This window comes from Tympanuchus pallidicinctus, unplaced genomic scaffold, assembly GCF_026119805.1.
Source record: "Tympanuchus pallidicinctus isolate F22 unplaced genomic scaffold, pur_lepc_1.0 scaffold10, whole genome shotgun sequence".
NCBI lineage: Eukaryota > Metazoa > Chordata > Aves > Galliformes > Phasianidae > Tympanuchus > Tympanuchus pallidicinctus.
In genome coordinates, this window is record NW_026294619.1 from 2,683,207 (window position 1) to 2,699,378 (window position 16,172).

At 41.9% G+C, this 16,172-nt stretch overlaps 1 long non-coding RNA gene across 1 annotated transcript in view; it reads left to right on the forward strand.

The window, feature by feature from the left end:
• Positions 1 to 261: 261 nt before the first annotated feature.
• LOC128091451 (uncharacterized) overlaps positions 262 to 16,172 on the forward strand; it is a 35,520-nt gene continuing 19,609 nt past the window's right edge. The window contains exon 1 of the long non-coding RNA XR_008211415.1: positions 262 to 330. This is a non-coding gene — a long non-coding RNA (uncharacterized LOC128091451). The remainder of the gene's footprint in view (positions 331 to 16,172) is intronic.

Genomic DNA, 16,172 nt, shown 5'->3' on the forward strand with positions numbered 1-16,172 from the left:
TACTCCTGCAGAGTAATGAGGTTTAAGCTGTTTGGTTTCTCCAAGTAGTCTTAGTATGACAGCTGACTGTGACTGGTTCATTTCTTCCAGTTTGTCACACTGAAAAATAGATGAAGAGTGCCTGTGGTAGAAATGCTAAGTCATTGCCTGAATCAGTGATTGAGCACCTGGTAGGAAGGCAGGGCCACCCAAGGGAGCTCAGGTGCATGCAGTGCACCTGAAGGAAGGGGTAGGGCCAGGATCCACCCCTTCCCAGACTTTATTTAATTGTTGGCAGTGGAGGTGAGGGTATCTTGCTGGAGATTCTTGCCTACGTGAGGCCTACTAAGGGTAAGTGGTGGTTTTTTTTTTCTTTTCTTTCTTCTTTTGTTTCTGCATCCATGGCTGCTGTGTTTAAGCCTCTCCTTACTTGCTGCGGCAGGGTCTTTGTTACCTTGCTATCATTGGTGTGCTTTCTATTGTATTATAGTGTCAAAGATACTCTGTTGCTCTCAGACATTCAGGAGCAATATGGGCAGCCTTCAAATTGAATAGCAGGGATAGACTTGTATAATTATCACCCACTCTCTGGGACTTTTTCATGCTGTGATCACTGTGTGATAAAGATCCGTAACTTGGGTCTGTCTGATGTGAAGTGTCAGTAGTAAGGACTAAGAAAGGACATGCATTGAAAACCCTGGTGCTCTGCGTGACACAGGGCAAGGGGGTTGCTCTGTGGTAATTCCTGCTTCAAGTCCTGGGTGTTCGAACCAGAGCTTGGAAAAGGATTGACTTAACGTCCAGCAAGGAAGCCTCTCATGAGCCTTGGCACGCTGTCCCAGGAGGTAATTACCCTTGCTGTTAAATGTTGCTAGTCCAAATCTGCACAGCTGCAGATCTGTGACTGTCTAGCTGATTGTACGTGTGCCAAAACGGTGCAGTGTTTCACCTCTGAGCCAGTAGTTTGGATTAGCCTGGCTCAGGAAGCCACTCACCTCTGGGATACTGCTGCATTTTGCCAAGAGCAACGAACCCTGGCCAGTGCTATGTGTCTCTTTTCTTTCTTGTGTGCAATGCCTTGGGGAGAGATAAGCGATTGTGGTGTCTATGCGCTGCCTGTGACCCTGTAGTGCCCTGAGAATGAAATCCAGTCTCTGCTCTACTTCACATTCAAAACAACAGCAGAAAATAGCTTCCACTTTCTTCGTTTCTATGGGTTCAGCCTCATGGATGATGATAATGAGAGAACACTATGGTTGAGTGGTGAGTGAGCAAGCCTAAGGAGAATGTCTCTCTTATACTTCTGGCCAACATAGGCTAAAAGAGTAATGCTGATCACCTGGCTGCCTGGGTAGGGCTAGACCCACACCATAAGTGTGGTTAAGAGTGAGGGAGGGAAGATGTAGTAACGTGCTGGGGTGATAAAGCAACCTCTGTATTGAGTGGGCTATTTGATATAGGATGCAGGTTTGGGGTTGGAACCCCTGCTGTGTGCATCCCTCAGATGCTGTGGATACAGGACTTTTTGGAAAAGAGACACAAATTAAATTAGCCTCTCTCAACTTTGCAGATTCTTCACTGGTCTGCACTTGTCTGGGCACCTTCCAGGCACCTTCCACAATGGCAGGAGTGTGTTCACTAAGTCTTTAATAGGTTGCCTGAAGACCAGGCCTCCTGTTCTCTATGCCTACTTAAGAAATGAGCAGGTTCTTCCTCTTACCACTTATTTATAAGGAAACTTCTCTCTTAAGGTATTCCTTATAGACAAGCCAGCAATGTCATTGTCACATGATAAAAGCTTCCTGGGTTGCAAGTTTTTTTCCCTCTCACTGACAGATGTTTTCTTTTTTTTATTAGAGGAATTAGATAGCCATCATCTCACAGACCTACAGCTCACTGCATGTGCCCTTAATGCTCTGTGGGGAGTTCAGTTTAGAATCAAGAAACCTGAAAACCAATAATGTTATGAGAAAGTTAAATTACTGTTAGGGGTTGGCTTACAATTAAGGGATTATATAGTGCGTGATCGCTGGCAATGGAATATTCTGCCCTGACTCCTGTAGCCTGATGTTTTAATTCAAAATCTAAGGAGCCTGCAGCTGGTTTGCTCTTTTATTTATTTCAGATTGAGTTGTGTGAATAATGGATTTTTTTATTCAATGACTAAACAACCAAAAAAAAAAATGTTGGGTTCCATTGACCAGAAATACCTTATCGATTCAAACAGAAATAGAAAAAAACGTTCATTTAATTGTAAGTACAATGTTAGTCCATTTTCTGGAAAAGTTCATTTTTATAGGCCTGGACTCTTAAAAAAAGGAAATACTGGTAACATTTCCAAAGTTGAAGGAAAAAAAAACATATTTTTTTTTTAGGTATATTCTACTCATCTTTCCACATACCTCAGTTTCTTCTTTTGTCAAGTAGTATTTGTCAGAATTGACCTGACTCACTGTGAGCCTTACGAATGAAATTTTTGTTCTGCTAAAAAATACATTGTGCACAGGATATCCTGATGGGCTTGGGTTTGTGAGCTTGACTGTTCCAGTGAGTTTATAAGCTCCACATTAATTTTCTTCTGGTAGCACAGGAGCAGAGTCTCAACTTCAGTGAAGTACAAATGCTGACAAATTCTGCAGCACTCAAACGTAGTTTCAAAGTCAAGCCTCACATGAAGTAAACACTCCTCCAAGTTAAAATGAGGCACACCAATACACTGAAAGCCTCCTTGCTTCAGCTGCTTTCCACAGTTATTTGAACACTAAGTAATTTCATGTATGGGAAGGCCAGAGCTGAGCTGGGTGTATAGAACACAAAAAGTTACTTTGAGTTGAATAAATCTGGTTGTGATTTGTACGCAGGAAATGCATTTATTGAAAGTGATGAGGCAAACTTTCTGATAGTTGCTGGGCAGGTGATTTGTGATTACTGTTTCTGAGTAGCTGAGAATTATGCATGTTCTGTTATGTTTGTTAACCCATTTCCCCTGTGTTCCCCCATATGCTTTTATAATGTTCTGATCTTTCAGCCTGTTTGCTCTTTCTGTAAGGTAGTCATTTAATCTGCATTTGTGCAGCTGATGTTGCTAAGTGATATCATCAGCGTATCTTCGTGTCCTGTCTCTGTCTGTCCTTCTTGGCCTTGACTGGATGACTGAATGCTTAGTCTTTGAGGGAGGGAGCTGTAGTTCTGGTTATACCGATTTGAGGAGGTAATATCAACAGCTGGATTGTTGGCCAAATAAAGGTGATTCCTGGATTGCTGATGGTCCTTGTCAGCCAGGCATTGGGGTTCAGTGGAGATATCTAAATGGGGGATTGCCTTGCACTATGTGCTGTTGGTGATTGGTGTGTGGTGGTTGTGAGGAACCAGTTGTTTGGTGCTCAGGCCACCATTTCCACTTGAAGCTATTCTTTGAGGTTATCTTTTTTTACTACTCGTTGGCAATAGTAACAGGATTTGTTTATCCTAGTTTCTTATTAGCAATTTCTAAGGAGGTTATTGCAGTAGACCGATCTATGATCAGAGAGTGGTGACGTGGAGGTAGAACTCCATCCATCATGATCTGGTAGTTACTTAAGTCAATGTGGATACAGATGCCCAGGAATAAATAAAGTCAAAGCTTATTCAGAGCTAAAGGAAAACAGCAGCATATGATACAAGAAAATGCAAAGCACAGAAGCCAGCCAGAATTAAACAGGCCAACTTTGTGCACAGTGTTTAGGCCATTAGTAACCAGCAGGGAAGAGCTCTTGAGGTTGGTTCAGGCCTGGCACGCAGCGTTTCACAGTTGGCTCAGCTGTGCACTGCTGCAGATGGTTGCAGCTGCTGTTGTACTAGGTTTCCCCAGCCCACTGTTATTACCTATTGCCAAATGAAGGGGGGGAAAAAGCAGAAAGTGGTGTGGCTTTTCTAAGCTTCAGCTTTAAGCCAGCTTCACCCATTCATGATGCTGAAACTGGGAAATGGTACTTGTGGCACTTGTGGTACTTGTGGCAGTGCATGCAAATTGTCTGAAATGGGGTGAGTTCTTTTCAGTTTTGCTCTTTTGCTTTGATTTCCGTGCTAGTTCTTATTTTTTCCTTGCTTGGGTTTTCCCTCCATGTTTGACCTTTCCTCCCCAGTCCCCTGGCCTTTTCTATTCTAAGCTGATAAGAGGGAGCTCAGAGTTGATATGCAGGAATCCCTGGACACAGCTTTTTTTTTTTTTTTTTCATCAGTAGTTAATTTTCCACTTCTTTTATTTCCTTTGAGATTCAATACATCTACTTTCATGCTTCTGTGATTCAGTTTGTGGAGGAGACAGACAAGGAAATGCTGAATAAATCTCTTGCTTTCTCTTCCTTGATCCTCTACTCCAATCATTGCATTGCCCCCTCTTTTCTTCCTTCATACACCACAGTTTTAGTATACCTCTGGTTGGTCTGTATTGTTTTGTTGGTTTTTTGTTGGTTTTTTTTTTTTTTTTTTTTTTTTTTGGCTCCCAGGTTCTGGCTTAGGACAATTACAGAAGGAAATTGGAGATAGTCATGTTTGGTTGAGTAGAAGCTCTTGGGACTCCAGACCTATCAGGTTCACTGTGGATGCTGTAGGAAGCTGTTGCATGGCTTTATGCAGAAGCTTCCGTGGTCTTGCACTGCGCCAGTTCATAAGGAGTATGTAGTGTAAGTTAATGTTCTCCAAAAATGCCATCCTTTTAAGGCTCTCAGCTTGATAGAAGAAAAGGTTTATTGGACAGGCAAGTCTGCATGTTGTGGAAATGCATCTCCACCAGTAGGAAAAAGAAGGAAATGAGAGTGAGAGGGAGGGGCTGAAGAAGGAAAGAAAATGATCACAATGTCACTCCTGCAACATTAAGCTCAACTCTTTGAATCTAATTTATCACCTTCTAATCTGCCCTGATTCTTTGTAAATAAAGTTCCTTGGGCTACTGTGTCCCTGGTATGTTTCCTGCTGTTATTTTATCCTACCAAAATCTGTTCAGTTTATTGTCTAGCGTAGTAAACTGCTGTGTTGGAACATTGCTAGCTGGTTAGATGCTTTTTATATTCAACTAATGTTTCTAGCATTTATGTTAAAATAGCTGAAGTCACAGGCTTAACAATACCTGTCGTGTCTGAAGGGAACATGTGATAATTCTGAACAAGCAGCATCTAGTGAGGTTTTTTTTAAGAGGCATGTCTGAGGGAGCACATATGGCACAGTACTGGCAAATGCATTTTGAACTTGTCTGAGAAAAGTCTGTTCAGCAGCCAGACAGGATCAGACATTGCATCCAAATAAAAGCAAGCAAATATACAGATTATTAACAGAGCTCAAGAGGATACAGAATTATTATGCGTGCACCAGAAAGACTTTGGATACAGTAGACCAAATGTTCCACTTTGTTTAATGGAGCCAGCAATGCAGTCCACAGGAAGTGTGCAATGTGATGAGGATTAGCATTTGGGCTGTTCAAGGGCTCGAAAACCTCTCATGTTTTTGATTTCTTTGGTAGTCAGATGGGCTGATGGTGGTTGAAGTGTTTGCCTTAAGCTAATGCAAGCCTTTGGGATTGCTCTTTCAAGACCACAGAATAGAGATTCTTCTTAACCCACTAGAGAAGCTCTGATAGGAATATTCACAGCAGGATCCAAGCTACCATGGTGAAATTTCAGTAATGTGTATTACTGTGTAAAGTGATCTCTGAGCTGGAGATGAAGGTCCTTAACCCTATTTTAATCTAATTCAGGACATAAATCCTTTTCCCTGTGTCATGCTTCCATAACAGTATCTTTCCCCAGTCTTGAGTATTCAGTGAACTGTCTGAACTACAAACAAGCCTGTACAGCTGATCTGGTATACAGATCCCTTGCAATGTTTAATACTTAAGCATAGCATCAGGGAAGTACCTCAATTACCTGATGTCATGAGTAATCTGTCTTGGTCTGACTGCAGAAGTTCCCTGTTCCTAAAGTTAAAGTATCCTCAGCATGTCCTGATAAACAGCCCTGGCAGAACAGAAGGCATACTAAACCCAAAAGAATAGTATAAGGTCCAAGCCTGAGATAGGTAGCTTCTTAAGAAAGCTCCAGGAGGAATTAATTCTCAACTGTTTTCCACTGCTGAAAAGAGGAGATTTATAGCGTTTTATTCAGCTTTGCAAACATGACCTGAGCTCCAGGGAGAAGTATGTTCTCTAAATCTAGAAAAACATCTCTCAATGAAACAAAATGTTTATGTGCCTCAAAGGGGAATCTTTGCTATGTACTGAGGCGTTGGCTATCTTGAATGAGTATATTCTGATAAAAGATTTCAGCCAAGAATTAATTCACTTCTGGCTCCAGACAGACCTAGCTGAAGAATGGCTTATTTACTGTTGTGGCTGGGCCAAAAAAACTGGATTTTAGCCAGAACGGAATTTTTTTGTGATGGTGTTGCCAAAACTAGGCAAACAAGGCACCTATACTTTCTCCTCCACTATCACTTTGGTCAAATCCAAAATCTTTTTTTTTAATGTCATCTGCATTTGTAGGGTAACTGCTATTGAAACCTTTCTATGTAGGGCATCAGGTATTTTTCTAGCAGCAGAACACAGGTCATTGCTTAAGAGAAGCAGGACCTAAATATCTTCTGAGCGTTCCTAAAGATCTTTGTATGCTGGATTGGCTTTTAAACCACGTGCAAGCATTGCTGTTCTTTTGCTTAGTAGTAGATGTCAGAACTCATGCTCACAAGAGGACTTGTATCTTAAGAGTATCTTATACTGACTGCGAAGCTGGGCCACGTTTTGCTTTTCCTGTTGCCTGATAATAGGCAAGATTCTATCTTCAAAGTGGTCAGAAGCAAAATAAGACTTGTAATCGCACTTAATCTTGTGGTAGAGAAAGCTAAGATCAGCAAATTCTCTCTGCACTAGGCAAGGGTCTTGGATGTATTCTAAGTTTTGGCATTTGAAGTCCCATCTAATTGGATTGGTCTTGATCTGTGCACGTGCAGCTGCTCAAAGAACAGATGGAATGAGAGGTAATGGCCTTAAGTTCCACCAGGGAGATTCAAGTTGGGTATTAGAGAAAATGTCTTCTCAGAAAGAGGTGAGGCAGTGGCACAGGATGCACAGGGAGGTGGTGGAGTCGCTATCCCTGGAGGTGTTCAAGAAACATAGAGGTATGGCACTGAGGGACACTGTGTGCATGGTGGATGTGGGTCAGTGGCTGAGTCTGATGATCTTGGATGTCTTTCCAACCATAATGATCCTATGTTTTTTTTTTTTTTACAAGTCTCAGATTTTTGACACTGTCCCAGACTAAAAACAAAAAGTCCAACCAAGTTCAGAACTTGGTTGATGAGCTATTCTTTTTTTCTGTTGCTGAAAAAAGCCATTTGTACTATTGCTTAGCTAACATTCATGGCTCTGCATTGACATACAATTCTGTGATTGTGTGATTCTGTGGCATGCTTGTTTATGTGCACTTTGTTGCATATATTCTGGATATGAGTTATCTCTGGACTCGGTGAAATTTAACAGTATTTGCATGACAAAATCAAATGATGTTTGATGGAAACTGGTATCATTTGAGATTGTGTGATTTATAAGGTAAGGTAGCAAGTCCTGGATGGGCAAGATGGAAACTATGGCTGGCAGTAATGGAGTCTCACTTGAGACAAATTGGAATTCAAAATAGCGTAATTCAAAATGAGTCCCAGAGATGAAATAAATGCAAAGGTTTTATTGACAATGATGTATGGAAACTGAAAATAAGCAAGTGTAAAGTTGACCAATCCATCTAGAGTACTAGGATTCTTTGCAAGCACTTAAAGGATTGGGCACAAGAGAAGTGAGCTTGCTTTGAAATGCAGGAGTAACAAAGGGTTATTAGTTAAGTTGGCTTAGGGAAGAAGGAATAATAGGATGAAGTTTATATTGCTGTGGGATGTAGAAGTAAGAAGATTCACATGACACAGTTTAAGGGTGTAGAAGAAACAGGAAGAAGTTTACATTGGTTAGGGATGCAGAAGAAAATTTACATAGTTTAATAGTGTAAAAGAAATGGGATGAAGTTAACCACAGAATAAATTAGATGATAGGAAAAATTTCCCCTAAGCCTTGCAGGATATGGTTTTCCAAAGAAAGAAGTGATAGTATCATCAGTTAGGCCGTTCTTTTTGAACTGAATATATCACTAGGGAAGGTACTTGAAGCCCCCGTAGCATCTGGTATGCAGAGGTGGAAATGGGAAGGAAAATAAATTAATAGACTTTGATTGGTTTCTCCAGTGTATATTTTCTAGTTTAATTTCTGACCTTTAAGAGTCTCCTGTGTGTGTGTGATGTTTACTACGTATGGTATGTAGTTATGTGTAGTATTAAGAGTGAGAAATCAAGCACACAAAAAACTAGAAACTTGGTTTGTTTTTTGGAAAAAAAAAAGAAAAAAAGGCAGTAGTTTCTTTTGCATGTGAACTGTGTTATGAAGTATATCAATAGCCTGTTAACAAATGGCTTCAGATGTGAGCCCACTGGTATGATGCAAAACAGAAATCTGGCTCAGAATGAAAGATTTAGGAAATTCAATGTCTTTAGGGAAGACTGAGAAGGATCTTAACCATAGGCCTTCCTTATCTGGTTAAGAAGACTTCAGCGGAGAAAGCAATGGCAAGACACTACAGTAGCAAGCTACACAGTGTGCACAGAACCAAGGTGCTCAGGGAAAAGGATAAAACATCTTTAATGAAGATAATTTTCCATCAGAATAAAACAACTAGAGAAATGATAGTTTTCCTGTGTATCAGATGTTCAAATCCAGACCGGGCTGCTGTCTAGAAGAAGGATTCTAGGTTAAACATGGACACTTTGCTTAATACAGAACTTTTTAATTGAAATTCAATGTGGTGTACTTAAGAAATCACGCAAAATCATAATTTTCTTTCTGGTCTTGATATACAAATTTGTCTTTTGGTATATTTGGCTTCTCAGAAATAGCATGCATAGCTATAAAGTTGGTGTTTTCTACCTTCTCTTGCAGGATTTGGTGACCATTTTGTTCCCAGAAAGGGACTGCACACAAATCATAGAGTCATAGAATGGTCTGGGTTGAAAAGTACCACAATGATCATCTGGTTTCAACCCCTCCGCTTTGTGCAGGGTCGCCAACCACCAGCCCAGGCTGCCCAGAGCCACATCCAGCCTGGCCTTGAATGCCTCCAGGGATGGGGCATCCACAGCCTCCTTGGGCAACCTGTTCAGTGCGTCACCACCCTCTGTGTGAAAAACTTCCTCCTAATATCTAACCTAAACCTCCCCTGTTTCAGTTTAAAACCATTCCCCCTGGTCCTATCACTATCCACCCTTGTAAACATCTGTTCCTCCTCCTGTTTTTAAGCTCCCTTCAAATATTGGAAGGCCTCAATGATGTCTCCCTGGAGCCCTCTCTTTTTCCAAGGCCTTTTGTGAAAAGGTTACTCTTCCGAAGCATTTAGCTTCCTTCTCCCAGTCATATCAGATGAGAAGTTTGGAAGAAGAAACCCAGCCAGTGAGGAAGAAGTGAAGTCTGGACAGATGACCTTACCTCATCTGAGCCCTTGGAATGGGTCCAGAGGAGGGCCACTAAGATCAGAGGACTGGAGCACCTCTCCTATGAATAAAGGTTGGGGGAACTGGGCTTGTCTGGGCAGACGAGCAGAAGAGGGGGACTGACTTCTTGCACAATCTAATAGTGATAGGACAATGGTTTTGTACTAAAAGAGGGGAGATTTAGGTTAGATATTAGGTAGAAATTCTTTACTGAGAAGGTGGTGAGACACAGGCACAGGCTGTCCAGAGGAGCTTTGGATGCCCCATCTCTGGAGGCACTCAAGGCCAGGTTGGATGGGGCTGTGGGCAGCCTGACCAGATGGGTGGCAATTCTTCCTACAGAAGGTATTTGGATCTGTATGGTCTTTAAAATGTCTTCCAACCCAAGCCACTCTGATTCTATTACTCTGACACTTAACAGAAGTAGTACAAGATCTCTGGTAAATGGAAGGCAAGTACTTTCAAAATTAGGGATGTGTCAGTGAAATATAAAACAACTGTGACACATAATCCTTGCAAGCCCTCCTTGAGGGCTAAGTCCTCAGGCTAAGAGAACAGAAGTGACCATTCTCTGGTTTAGATGTTTGTTTTGTGTTGGAGTAAAAGATGAAAGTTGCAAGAACTGCAACAGCAATGGCTTGAGGTGCTGCAAGGACTCGTGGTTGTAGTTTGGGGCATCATATCCTCTCTGCCATGCTTCTACTGACACTTGTCCTGTAACTCCAAAGACGAGCAGTTCATGTTGCTCTTGGGCTGAAATCTGATCAGTCTGGGTGCTTTCACTCTGATGGATAAGCCCTGGACCCATTTAAACTAGTTATCCCAAATGCCTTGGGCCTGTTGTGAGTATGTGCAGTGATCTGTGGGGAACATGGGGCTTCATCCTGCTGTTATTGTGAATATGTTTAAGTAGAATCCCTGATTTCCTAATAGAGACCAATACTGTTTACCATATTTATCCTCTTCTGGCAGTGGCTTTTAGACCCTGGACTGTAAGCTAATTCACAAGGATGTGATCTCTTATCCCAAGGCCATTTCTTCTTTCCTCACAAGCTCTATCTGCTGCAGGGTGATAGAAAATGCCTGGCATAAGTAGTTGAGCCAAGAGGGATGGTACAATTCCTTCCACCCATTAAGAAAGAAATAAAAGATAAATAGTAGGGAACCAGAGGAGGAGCATGAAGGTTTTGTTTTTTTTTTCCTAGCACAGAAGAAGGACTGGGGTATAAGGGGGGGGGGGGGGGGGAAAACTGCCAGGGTGAACACTGCTGCTGTTGCTGAGTGATAAGCCACCTAGTCAGAATCAGTTGGGAAGGGTGTCCTGGAGAACAAAGGCTTTTCTGGTTGGCGTGCTGAGAGGCAGGGCGGTGAAACAGCTGGCAGTGTTAATAGTGAGCCAGCTTTGAATCACTGGGGTCTCCATTCCCTGCCAGAACTGACAGAGCTGTAGAAAGTTGAAACTGGTGTGAGACTTATAGGTGCTTCTGTAGGTTTTAAAAAAACAAATAAATAAAAGGGGGGGGAGGGGGGGGGGGGGAGGGGTCTGGGAAGAGACTGGATAGGACCTGATGGATTACAGAGCTGGGGACAGGAAAGTTGGACTTAGATGCAGTAACTGGAAGCACATGTGGGAAAGTGAGCAGTGTATGATAAGATGGGGGTAAAACTTGTTGCAAACACAGTTGATTTCAGTACAGTGTAAAGAAGATTATATTCCCTTGGCTGGAATTAATATCCTAAATAATGTATGGTGTCCCGTTTTCTGCTGTCATAGTTACTCATCAGTACCACCTCCACATGCCACTTTCCTTGGCTCATAGGTCTCCTTTCTCTGTCAGAGAGAAGAGAAAGAAGGATCTTAGCATTTCCCTGCTCTTTACTATTTACTGTCATTTTGCCTAGTAAAACTTGCTTGAGCACAGATGTCAGAAAGCTAAGGTAAATAGTGCCTGGGTACTCACACACGTGTTCTCCTGTGGTATTAAAGCTCTTGCATTGAAAAGGAGTAAGCATTTCAAACACAGCCTTCTAATGTGCAAGCAAGATGAGGGATTGCTGTAGTAGTGAAGGATGAAGAGGTAAACTCTGTAGTGCCTAATTTGAAGAGGTAGGTAGTTGTTTCACTTCTGTTTCCCAGCCACTGTCAGCTGTGGATGGCTCACGAATGCAGCCTGTGGCAGATTGTTGATGCCATCCTACACTGTCTCAGCATAAGAGCACCTTGTGTCCCAGCCCCTTGTCAGGAGAGGTTCACATTCGTTAAGATGTCTGCTCCAAAATTACTGCTTTTAGCCCAAACCTTAAAGCCTTTATTTGCTCAAAACTTTCAGCATCTTGGAATGGTGTTTCATCTGAGTAACAGCAGTGGGATTTTGCCCATCTATCAGCTGGGATAATTCTACAGAAATTACATTATTTAGAAATTACATTATTTAGAATGCTCAGGTCTGGCTTGCATGCATCCCTGCTAGGGCTGTGATTTTAGCCACTCTTACTGGAGAGTCCTGTCAGAGTCTAGTGAACTTGTGGAAGGAAAGTATCCATGGGGAGATAAAGAAGATGCAGAAAATAGCATTGCTTTTTTTTTTTCCTACTCCCCTTCTGATCTGAGGCAGCCAGAAAATAGAAACTTGAACATAAATTTGAATCTATTTTTCATGGACTTTAGACAGGAGTCCTTTTATTTACATTATTTTCTGAATTAGGTTGGAAGGAATCTGCAGTGCTTTTCTTAGCTGAATGGATGCGTGGCTTAAGTCCCTGAGTCAGGTGGAGAAATACCAAAGGAAGTGAGACAAGGGCTCTGATAGTTCTATATTCCTGCCTTGAACTGAATGCAACATGGACTATTTCAGCTGAAATTCAAAGTGGAGGAACATGGAATACTCTACCCGTGAGGCAGTTGCTGTTTAACTGATTAAAGAGTAAAAGTGTCATATCCTCTCTAACACAAATGGGGGTGCTTTTAATTGTAGCATGCACTCCATGTAATTTATGTGGTCCTTGTCTGCCTCGGTGGTGAGCTCTACAGATAATACATTGAGAGCTGTTGCTTCATATCAATTAATTTTTCTAGCTGTGACCTATTAAGTGGCAAGGAGTTGGTGGAAAATAAAGGCTACACAGTGTACTATTTTGTGATAAATTATTTCTTAGCCGTTGGCCTCAGAAAACGTGGGAGGTAGTTAATTATTTGTTTGGCTTTAGTGGTTAAGGGCTTAGGTCAGAAGGTTTAGCCTTTAGCAGGTAAATGCTATTGGTGCACATAGCAATTTCAACCTACAGCAGTTGCACTTGGTGCAAGGAAGCAGATCTCTACCTGGGCTGCAGGCAGAGCCGGCAAATGGGGAGGCCTGCCAGAAAAAAAGGAACTTTCATATTACTCTGATTTACTGCAGACTACCAGGATGCAACAGTAAACTCTTCCACTCTCTTCACATTACTCTTATTTATACTTAACATCCAATACTTTGGCTGTCATTCTTTAATCAAGATTTCTTTTAAACCTGTCTGAGTTGCTTGGGGAAAACCCTGGGTAAATATTGTTATTAGTTAAGTAATAAGACACAACAGGGTATGAAATATTACCCCATAACTCATACCACTCTGTAGCAGTGTGAGTGGCACGAGGCCAAATGGCTTTGTGTGTTATTTTTTTAGTTAAATCAAATTAAAAAGACACCAGCAAAGTGTCTGTGTCTGTTTAAAACATGGCCATGGTAGGATGGGGAGGGAGAAGTGTCATTTAGTAAGGTGCGTTGTCAATGGCTCACTTTTTAATTTAGAGGATGGTGAAAAGTACTAAATGGAGAGCCCTGGAGATAGGTGTCCTTCACCTATCTAAAGGACAGATTGGATAGAAGCAGCAACAGGGAGCAGCTGCCACTGCTGTGTGACAACAGGCTTGAGAGTTCCACCTCGGGTAGCTTAAAAAGATCCATTTTCAAAATCCCATTCAAACTTTGGTTACTCAGTATGAACTGCCATTGACTGTGGCCTGCTAAGATGCTTTCAGGCCCACAAGTTGCCTCGTGAGCATCTGTCAAATTGGAGGAACAATTGACAAAACATTTGGAAAACACCAGACAGACTTTTTGTTGATGACTTGAGGTTCCAGCTAGCTCCCTGGGACAAAATGCAGCCTCTGCACAAGTCAGATGGTGCTGTCTCATTTGTGTTCAGAAAAGGGATCCTTAATGAGTAGGCACAGAGGCCTGTATTAACTGCTTTCTAAACTTCTGGAGCATTAGGCATCTCATTCACAGCTCTTTTCCCATTCAGCTTTATGTACCACAGCATGCAATCTCAGCTGTGCAGGATGGGTGTTCTGGCTGGGCTTGGCAGGGCTGTGCTTTAGCAGCAGAGATGAACAACCCTCCTATGAGCTTTCATTTCTGTTTTAGTTCAGAATGACCTTCTGAGGAAAATGGGGTTCTCATCTCTTCCTACATTTAATAGTCCATTTGGTAGGGACAAGAGTCTGTGTGCTTCCAGGAAAGGGCAGATGCTCTTGGGCTCTCTAAATCACAGGTGTCCATTTCAGGAAAGAACTTGCACTGCAAAGAAAATGTTAAATGTTGCTACAGTCCTTTGAGTTTTTCGTTTGTTTTATGCAGACAGCTGCTGTTGTGTCCCTTACCCAAGACCCATTAGCTACCCAGCAGTTTTTGATTCCCGATTCAAAGTCAGGCCAGCATGGTAGAGAACCATATAAAAAGATGCTCATTAATCCTTATTTGGTTCCTCCTGTGGGCATTTCTCTTACATGGCTAGCATTTCTCACGTGCTGGACTCCACGTGCAACAGGAAGCTTTCATTTGCTTTCGTCCTTTAACAGCCAAGCAGCTTATTTGTGAAGCTTGATGCATTTCCTGCTCTCTAATGCAAAGGAAAAAAAAAAAAAGTCTAGCTAGTAAGCTTAGAGAAGGGAGTATCCTTTACTTTCTCTTTCCCCACGGAAAATATTGTCCATCTGGACAAAATAGCATGGAGGCTGACAAAGTGCTTTTTCAATGCAATTTGAGCTGGGAGAATTCCCAGGGCAACTTCACATCCTTTGCATGTGCTTGCATGTGTATGTTGGCTTGCAGTTGGCACGGAGATATATCAATATATCTGATGACAATAAATACAGCTATTAGGATGAGTCAAGGGCTTTTCTTAATTGGGTAACAGATGAGCAGGCGTATGTTGCTGTTGAATCCATCAGCATTAACTGGGCAGAGGTAAGTTTGATCAATACTGACACTTGAGTGCATGGGTAGCCACTGGAAAATATTAATTTACAATCATGACCGGCACCTCTCATTAACCAGAAATGTGTTAACCCTAATTGGTTCAACAGTGTTCTGCTGTACTATGCTGTGCTGCTCACAGTATTTCCTCTTGTGCCTAAGCCAGAATTTTCCACCGACAGGAGCTTTGGTACTGAAGCCTGTACTCTTGGTGGCCAGGCTGGCAGCTGTACTGCAGCATCTATCAGGCCAGGAAGGTGTGCAACGCACACTTGCCTGGGTATGCTGCCCATATGGCTGTACAGACATAGGGAGCTGCGTCTTTGTCTGTTCTTACCTTATGGCCAACTTGAATAGGAGTTAGGCTGAGTAGGAGTGACACTGATTTATACCATCTGCGAGTCTGTGCCACAGATCCATAAGCATTCGTATACCTTTGTGTTTCTGTGCATGCTTGGGTGCTTGCATTCAGATATGGACTGAGTGTGGTGATGGCAGCATTGGGTTGCCCTCAGATCTGTCAGACTGTGTACACAACACAGCTATTAATAGGAAAAGTGTATAAATGTGTGTGTGGAATATGTATTTATGAGCGTGTGTGAAAAATGCTTCTTGTTCTTTAATGCCAGCAATGGCAATTTGTTTTCTCTACCACAAGATCCTCACAGCAATCCATTCAAAGCAGTCATCTTTGGTATGTGCCATAAATATGCATGGTGTATATACAAACACGAGCTGTGAGAGTTGAAATCATCTTGTAATTAAGGCCCAGGCCTGACAGTGAGGGAAGTGAATTTGCTGTTAGACCTGTGTCTGAGGAGATAATAGACTGCTATCTAAGTCCACTGGGGATAGAATGGGAAGTAATGGGCTTAAATTGTGGCAAAATCTAGATTAAACATCAGGAAAATCTTTCCAGCAGTAAGAATAGTTAAGCACTAGAGTGGGTTGCTTGAGACGGGAAGTGGATCTCAGCTTCTGAAAGTTTCTTAACAGCAACAAATAAAAGTTGGGTAAATATCCATTGTGACTGGTTAGAGCAAGGAAAAGGCTTATATATTTTGGAATGCTTTCCAGCTATGTTTTCTCATGACTTCAGGAGTGTAGATGTCTCTGTTTCACCCATATATGCTGGGTGTTGAAGCTGCCTACACTTACGGTAGTCACACTTGCTACAAATGGTATTTCTTGCACCTAGAGCACAATCCAGGTTTACTTCTGTCAGGTTTCTGTTGATTGTCAAACTTCAGAATCCTCAGCATTTTTTTTTGTTTATTTGGCCCTCCCATCAATGCACTATTTTTTATTTTTTTTTTAAACTCTGATATCTATTTCATAATTGATTTCTAAAACATTTGACTTACAAAAGGGGGAGGGGAAAAAGAGCTATTATTTTAATGACTTGTA